Source organism: Sinocyclocheilus anshuiensis, unplaced genomic scaffold (assembly GCF_001515605.1).
Source record: "Sinocyclocheilus anshuiensis isolate Anshui unplaced genomic scaffold, SAMN03320099.WGS_v1.1 scaffold964, whole genome shotgun sequence".
NCBI classification, from domain to species: domain Eukaryota; kingdom Metazoa; phylum Chordata; class Actinopteri; order Cypriniformes; family Cyprinidae; genus Sinocyclocheilus; species Sinocyclocheilus anshuiensis.
Window position 1 is genome coordinate 946,632 of NW_015552666.1, and position 7,893 is coordinate 954,524.

General features: G+C 36.5%; 1 protein-coding gene across 1 annotated transcript in view; it reads left to right on the top strand.

Annotated features, from left to right (window-relative positions):
• Positions 1-887: 887 nt before the first annotated feature.
• The window catches only part of LOC107667398 (protein kinase C delta type-like), a 19,057-nt gene continuing 12,051 nt past the window's right edge, over positions 888-7,893 (top strand). Inside the window, exon 1 of the mRNA XM_016459071.1 lies at positions 888-1,103. The gene's annotated coding sequence lies outside the window, so the exon portion shown is untranslated. The remainder of the gene's footprint in view (positions 1,104-7,893) is intronic.

A 7,893-nucleotide genomic window follows, 5' to 3' on the forward strand; every position in this document is an offset into this window, starting at 1 on the left:
AAAAAAAGTCGCTAAGATGGCAACACTGTGCATCTCCATTTCTCCAACTACGGGCTAGGCCACGGGTCATACAGAAAATGTGCGCTGCATTAATCGAGTGTTAATAAAATTAGTGCCGTTAAAATGAAAAAATGTGCGCTGCATTAATCGTGCGTTAATAAAATTAGTGCCGTTAAAATGAATTTGCATTAACGCGTTATTAACGTGTTAATTTTGACAGCCCTAATATATATATATATATATATATATATATATGCACAGGTGTGTGCGTGCGCTGGGAAAGCAAGACCTTGCGCTCACGCAGCAGTCTCAGAAACTAAATAGGCCTAAGGTTTGGGCAAACCCTAAAGATTTGTCGCTAGTCGCTTTTTTGACAAAAAAAAAAAAAAGTCGCTAAGATGGCAACACTGTGCATCTCCATTTCTCCAACTACGGGCTAGGCCACGGGTCATACAGAAAATGTGCGCTGCATTAATCGAGTGTTAATAAAATTAGTGCCGTTAAAATGAATTTGCGTTAACGCGTTATTAACGTGTTAATTTTGACAGCCCTAATATATATATATATATATATATATTGTCTAGCTTCCCAATCATGAATACGACTTGAGAGTCCACTCATGTCCACTTTATGATAATTCCAATAGTATTATTCCAGTAGTGACTCGTAGCCAATTAGTTTACTTTACTTTAGTTCATTACATACTATATTTATTTGCTACTAGACACTACTATAATATATACTAATAATTATTGGAACAGTTGCTAAAAAATAAAAGAAAGAAAGGAAAAGAATAAGGAATATATGTTAAAATGGCTTGCCATAGGTTGGCTCTAGAGGTACACTGACAGTGCCCTTCGAAAAGAGGTCACTCACAAACACACTGAATGGACTCTACAAACTTCAGCGCAATGGCTTATTAAAGTGTCATCTGAGCGCGCGCGCAAGACAAGTGGGATCGCGCGAAGAAAGAGAGCACCTGTGCGACGTCACTCCGCCCTACTTTACTCAGAACTCCACGAGCGATTTGTACTTCCTCAAACGGCTCAATCGCTGAAGCAAGCAGGTGTCTCAGAGAAGAGTCTGCTTCTTCCAGAGGAGAGGTAAGAAGTTAGCAGCGCTTCTTCGTTTTTTAGTTTAGTTTTTTTTTTTTTTATCTAATATTACTTGGTCGTGACATAACTTTGGTAATGTTGCGATTTAGAGTGTTTGACTCATTTTCTTTGCTGCTGTATTTCCGACTGATGCGCTGAAGGGATTCGAGCGACGCGCGCGGATGCAGTCTGTGTTTTTCGTGTTTTCAGACTTCAGTCCTTCTCCTCCTCAATGTTTTATATGACTTTCTGTTTTCCAAAAAAACCTTAAACATATCTTTAGACTATTAAAATGATTTGAAAAGGGCGCAGTTTCACACCGCACTCTCGTGTATGCTGCTGTCTACTGGACCTTGACAGAATTGGTGTTTTCACACTTTGTCTTACTAGACAACACTTCTACGTAATTGAAAAGGCTACAGAGGTTGTGTCTCAAGACCTAGTGACCTACCTAGATAGCACTTGATACATTACAGATGAGTTCGCAGTCAGCTGGTGCTACTAAAAAATTGCTGCAGGCGCTTGTGAAGTGCAAAGTCTTGGTAGTTTGTTACACAGAACTGTTAGCAAAAAAGAAAATATTAATGAATTTAAAAATTTAGTTCATAGTCCAGAAATAGACCCAGTTTGTGACATTTAAGGGTCTAAAATATCACTGACAGGGTCCTCTAAAACATATCAATAATTATTGATCTAATACACAAAACAGATGGCGCGTGGTTCTAGTTGAGATGACTGTGTGTGTGTGTGTGTGTGTGTGTGTGTATTGGGGCATGGTGGAAATGGTTATGTCACATTTTACAGTAATTATCTGCTGTTTTAGTTGTTGTCGGTGGTTTCTAGACAGATTTCAGTTAATTTCCTTTAATATTAACTATCCATCACTACACTAGCATGTGACTGACGTGATAACTCTTTGCAATGGAGACACACATCCTGCTGTGGTTGAACAGTTTACACCACACTACTCTTTCATTCTTTTCAAGGGTGTTGATAGTTCCTTCCTGTCCCATACATTAGATGTTGAGTGTATGACTCTGGACATGAGTGATGAAACCTGCTGCTCCTTTTGACATCAGTGTTAACTGTTAACTCAACGAACTGAAAGACCCCAGAATTGTCGTGCAAGAATTATGTATTTCATGCACTTTAATGCAAATGGTTACAGTGAGTTTGATAACATATTGATAATTCCATCAGATGGGCTGTAACAGATTTTTAAAAAATGCTTTATATGTAACTAAATTTCAGTAATGCAGTTGCTAAGGTCTTCTGATTGTTATATGGTTGCTAGGGTGTTCTGGGTGGTTGCTTACTGGGCAAGTCAAATTAAGACACTCTGAAGTATTTATTATTTAAATTCCTAATATGCAAATCCAAATATGCAACACACCTCAATCTCCTTAAGTCGAACCATTTGAGATTTCCGTAGCACAAACAGTGCAAGATCAGTTACACTCTTAGTGATAGTTCACACATAAATTAAAACTGTCATCATTTACTCATCCTCAAGTTGTTTCAAATCTCTATTTTTTTTTTCCTCTGTGGAACATATAAGAATGTTGCTAACCAATGTGTTTTGGTTCTCATTGACTTATGTAAAAAATACAAAGTCAATGGGAACTGAACCTCTTTGGTAGCAACCATCTTCAAAATATCTACTGCAGAAATAAAGAAAACCATACAGGTTTGGGACTACATGACGATGAGTAAATGATTTTCATTTCTGGGTGGACTATTCCTGTATAAGTTAGGGCTGCACGATTAATCGAATGCAATTGTCATGTGCATTTTGTTAGTAAAGCCGGTTCTGTAATCAGCAGTAAATCATCATCACGTGCTTTCAGATGGAGCAGCATTTACTATACAGAGCCGTAGTTCACTGACAAGTTACGCAAAAAAATCGCAGACGATTTTATTGCGCGATTATGAAATCGAAGAAATCGTTCGCGATAATGACAGCTGTTTGCATAGCTTCTCAGTGAACTACGGCTCTGTGTAGTAAATGCTGCTCCATCTGAAAGCATGTGAAAATACCACATTTAATAACATATTTTCACTCCAAACTCACTTCATAACATCAGTCGAGTGTTTGAAATAAATCCTTCTATGAGATGATGTGGCTTCTTACACAGAATAAGGCACGCAACATATTTCATAGTATTTGAGCAGTGATAAAGGCATTGCATTATAAATATACTTTATTTTAATGAAAATTATAATAATAATAACTCAGATAAACTATATATTGTCATAATCGTGTGTTTATTAGTCACGTTGAATCAATAAAAGCAGTTAAATCTTCTGTTTATCCAGCTACCGCTATAGACATTTCCTGGGTTTCTTCTTCGAGGCGTATTTGGAGTTTCAGCGTGAGAGCGCCCTCTGGCCTTTGGATGGAGATTTACTGCTGATCACAGAACCGTGCTTCACTGAAAGATACGCATGACAATCGCAGCTTCTGTTGAATCGCGATTTCGATTCCATTTCGATTTATCGTGCAGCCCTAGTATAAGTAGTTCAATACTTGGGGTTAGGGATTTGAACAAACCACTAATCCTAAGTATGCGCAATAGTACTAGTGATGCTTACCTAACAAGGCCATGCACACACAAACACACACTTCCTACACCCTTGTAATTGTGTTTCAGCTTCTATTATGGCTAATGAGTACAAACATTCTCTTAGCACTCATTTGAACTTATGTTCACGAAAGCACATGGAGCCTGTTAACCACACCTGCCTACCCAGCACCCTTGCTATCTCTCTCCTTCTCTCTATCGCTCTTATTTTCATGCTTATACTAACACAGGTCCACAGGCTCTTCTAGACTTTTTTTGGCTGAATTTGGTTGAACAGGATTCATTATACATGTGTGATCATCCAGAGAGACTCTGACAGAAGTGACAGGGATTGTTTGAAAATCGATTTGTACTGTGCTGCAAGCTTATGTTATTGACACAGACCTCCACACAACTGATTCGCTAGCTCTTACACACACACACACACACACACACACACATACACATTTTGGGTTTCCATATTTTATGTGGACATTGGCATAATGGTTTTTATACTGTACAAACTGTATTTTCTATCCCCTTACCCTAAACCTACCCCTCATAGGAAACTTTCTGCATTTTTAGATTTTGAGAAAAAACTTAATTCTGTATGATTTACAAGCTTGTTTCCTCATGGGGAACAAAAAATGTCCCCACAAGGACAAGGATTTTGGATATTGTCCCCATCTTTGTGGGGACATTTTGTCCCCATAACGTAGGGTATACCTGAACTACACACACACACACACACAAGCAGAGATATAGGTTTTCGAATGAGATGCTGCAATGTGTTTGGACGTTTCTGACATGGTTTCAGACATGTTTCAACAAGTGCGTTTCATAATTGAACTACAGCAGAAGTGTGTGTGTGTGTGTGTGTGTATGGGTGTGTTCAAGTCTCTCTCTCCCTGTCTTTCTTATTCTTACGCACTCCGTAGTAATACAGTCTAAATACAGTCACTGCAACACAACAAACAAGTTTGTTATGAAGTTTCTGTGTTCCAGTCACAGCCTGAGTCATACCATTGGCTTTCAACAGAAGTGGGTGGAGTCTTGATGTTATGCAGGACCGATCAATTTCAGCCCCAGCTATTACCATAACTTATAAACCTCATCTGGGTCATGTTCCAAATGTTCTTATCCACCATAATAAAGCATGATAATGTAATAGAAATAAACATGATAAGTGAAGGGTAATGTTACAGATGGCCAGGGACGTTTTTTCTACATAGGCCTGTGCCATGAATGAGACTTAAACCAAGGAACCTTTGCATTGAAATATATTTGTATTTAATCTTAGTCATTGGGGTTGTATTTAAAGAGCTTTTAAAAAAGTACCTCAAAGCAAATATCCCACAAAGTCTTAATAGCTTTTCTAAAAAATTATTCAGGGGACCTGTTACCACAACTTAAATAAATGCATGGTTGCAAGTTCAAAATTCTAATTTAATAATTTAATTAAACCTTTTAAGTTGCAAACATTGTTCAGTTGACATAATAATTTTGATCATTAAATTAAGTTAATATTGTGCGTAATTTAATCTCAACTTTCTGTGTTAATTTAATTTCTTTAAAAATTATGTCGTAGTAACTCAATAAAATTGTCTTGTTAACTTTGGAAATTTCTAGTTCCCAGCATGCTTTGCATAGGACAGGATAAGGCGAGTAACCCTGCGTCTCAATGTTAATCCATCCTAAATAGTATGTGAGATTAGAATAAGTGTGTCCCAAAGCATAGTATGTTGAAAAGAGTATGCCAAAAGTCCCCGGATGGTATACTATTTCAGGTCGATTTTTGAAGTGTGGATCCGTGCACACTCTAATGGCTAATATTTCCCACAATCCATTGCGCTTTGGTGAAGGATTCTGTCCAGAACTACAAACACGAATAAAACATGTTAAAAAACGACAAACATGGCGGATGTGCGTGACCGGGGGTTAGGTAGAGAGGCTTAGAAAAAGGGGTTTGAGTTACTAATATTCAACGTTTAACCTGGTAAAAAAAATATTTATTTAATGTTATCTGTGTTATATTTCATCTGCAACAGCAATGTAAACTTTTATAAACATCCGTTTGGTTGTTAACTTTTAAATGCATCATTATGCATAAAATATGAGCAGAGTTCTCGGCATGAAAGACCCGCGACTGGCAGATCAACGTGCTACTTCTTTTCTCTCCAATACGGTAGGAAGTTAAATGAAATGCAATGTGGAGGATGTTAACTGTGACAAGATGATTGACAGGCCAGTTTACAGTGACAGGGTGCGTGTAACTATGCGACAGAGCGTCCGTTAAAGACGCAGTTGTGTGATGTGATAGTATGTTCCAAAGCTTGCCTACTCTTCTACTACACACTCAAAAGTGTGTACTTTTTCTTCACCAAAAGAGTACATACTTTAAGGGCGTAGTATAAGGAGGCACATTGAGACTCAGCATAAGTGTTGAAATTGTTATTTTATGTGTTTTTTAGTGAAGGGAAAGACCTGTTAGTGTTTAATGCTGTTATGTTTGACATTTAAGAGAGTTTCTGTAATGTTGAAGTTTTTGTGGTTACCATAGTGCTGAAGAGTAGACCACATGAAGGTAAACTACACTACATTGACTCCATTAGCAACTCAATTAGCAATGCCAGTGACAAGTAACCTCTTACTTGTTCATTAAATACACTTGCTAAATAAGTTACATTTAGCATGTGCTATGATAGCTGTGGGTTTGACTTGAAAAAAAGATCATATAAATTGGTTCCAGGCCCACAAATCCATTAGTTGGAGCAAATACAATTTTTTGAGTAATTATCTTAAAAATACTTGTTCATTTCAAATTAAGTTCTTCTAACTCAGTGTAGTTTGTTGGTTGAACTTAATTTCATTAGAAGTTGTCATAACTAATTGATGCATAAAATAATTGATGCAAACAATTTTTTTTTTTTTTAGCTAACATAAATTTTTGAATGTACTTTAACCAATAACATTTTAGGTTAACCACACTTTTACACAGACAACTTACACTAAATGTGTCACATAATATGAAATTTAAATATTTGGAAATAGATTTTGATATAGAACATGTAGCTAGGGATGTAACGATTAACCGCGAGCCGGTTGAAAATCTATTCAAATATGTGAAGATTCCAATCGGTTGAGATGCCAAACAAATCGCGTTACAATTAGAAGTTTATATGAATGTATCTCTGAAGGGAACTTACTATCTTTAGAAAGGGTTACGTGGTATTTTCTTTTCATCTTGCCTCTGAACAATGCATATTAAAGTAGTATTCATAAGCGCTGCTCTGCTTTGTTTACAGCGGTAACCCAGGAAACACTGTATCATTGCTGTTCATAAGCGCCACCTGCTGGCAGAGAGTGAATCTGCGTTTCGTTCAGATATGTTTTACGTAGTATAGTTTCACAAAACTAAAGTCAGACCATTCTGTTTTTGTTTCAAATTTCAAAATTATACAGTCTAATTTAGATTAAAAACTACTCCTGCTGCATGTAGGCATGTAACGATATGAAAATTTCTTATCACGATTATAGTGACCAAAATGATCACGGTTATCAGTATTATCACGGTATTGTTAAAATGTGCTGGAAATGTTCAAAAAGAACTGACACACAATCAAAAAAATCAACAAACAACAAATAAAGTGAGTTTTTGTTTGCATAACTAAAACAATAACATTGCCAATGATGGCCGGATTTTAAATGACAACATGACTGACAACAGTTTATCTAATAGCATGTTGAAATATCTAATGTAAATGTTCAAATAAAGCTTTGAAAAAGTTTCATAAATGGTAAACCTCACATTTCAGCTTTTTAAAATAAAGAAAAGGGTTAAGTCAAAATGATATTTGATTAATAAATTATTATATGTATTTTATCTGCTCCATAAATAATACTAGATACCTTATTGTTTAAATGTGTAGAATCCACATAAGCTTGTTTTTCATCAACCGGTCAAAATTTACAGCAGGGCATGCAAATTCTGTCTATTTTTTTGGCCCAGACAAAAACTGCACACAGGCTGAATGTAAATGTAACTCTCTGTAAATCCACTCTCTGACACTAGGTGGCGCTATAGTAACAGTAGAATTAGAGCTGTTTCCTGTAACCTCCGAGGTCAAAACAGCATTGCGCTTAAAACACTACTTTATTAGGTATTACATGGAGCGAAGACGAAAACAAAATGCCATCAAATCTTTTCTCAAGACAGTCAGAATCTTCAGAGGTACATT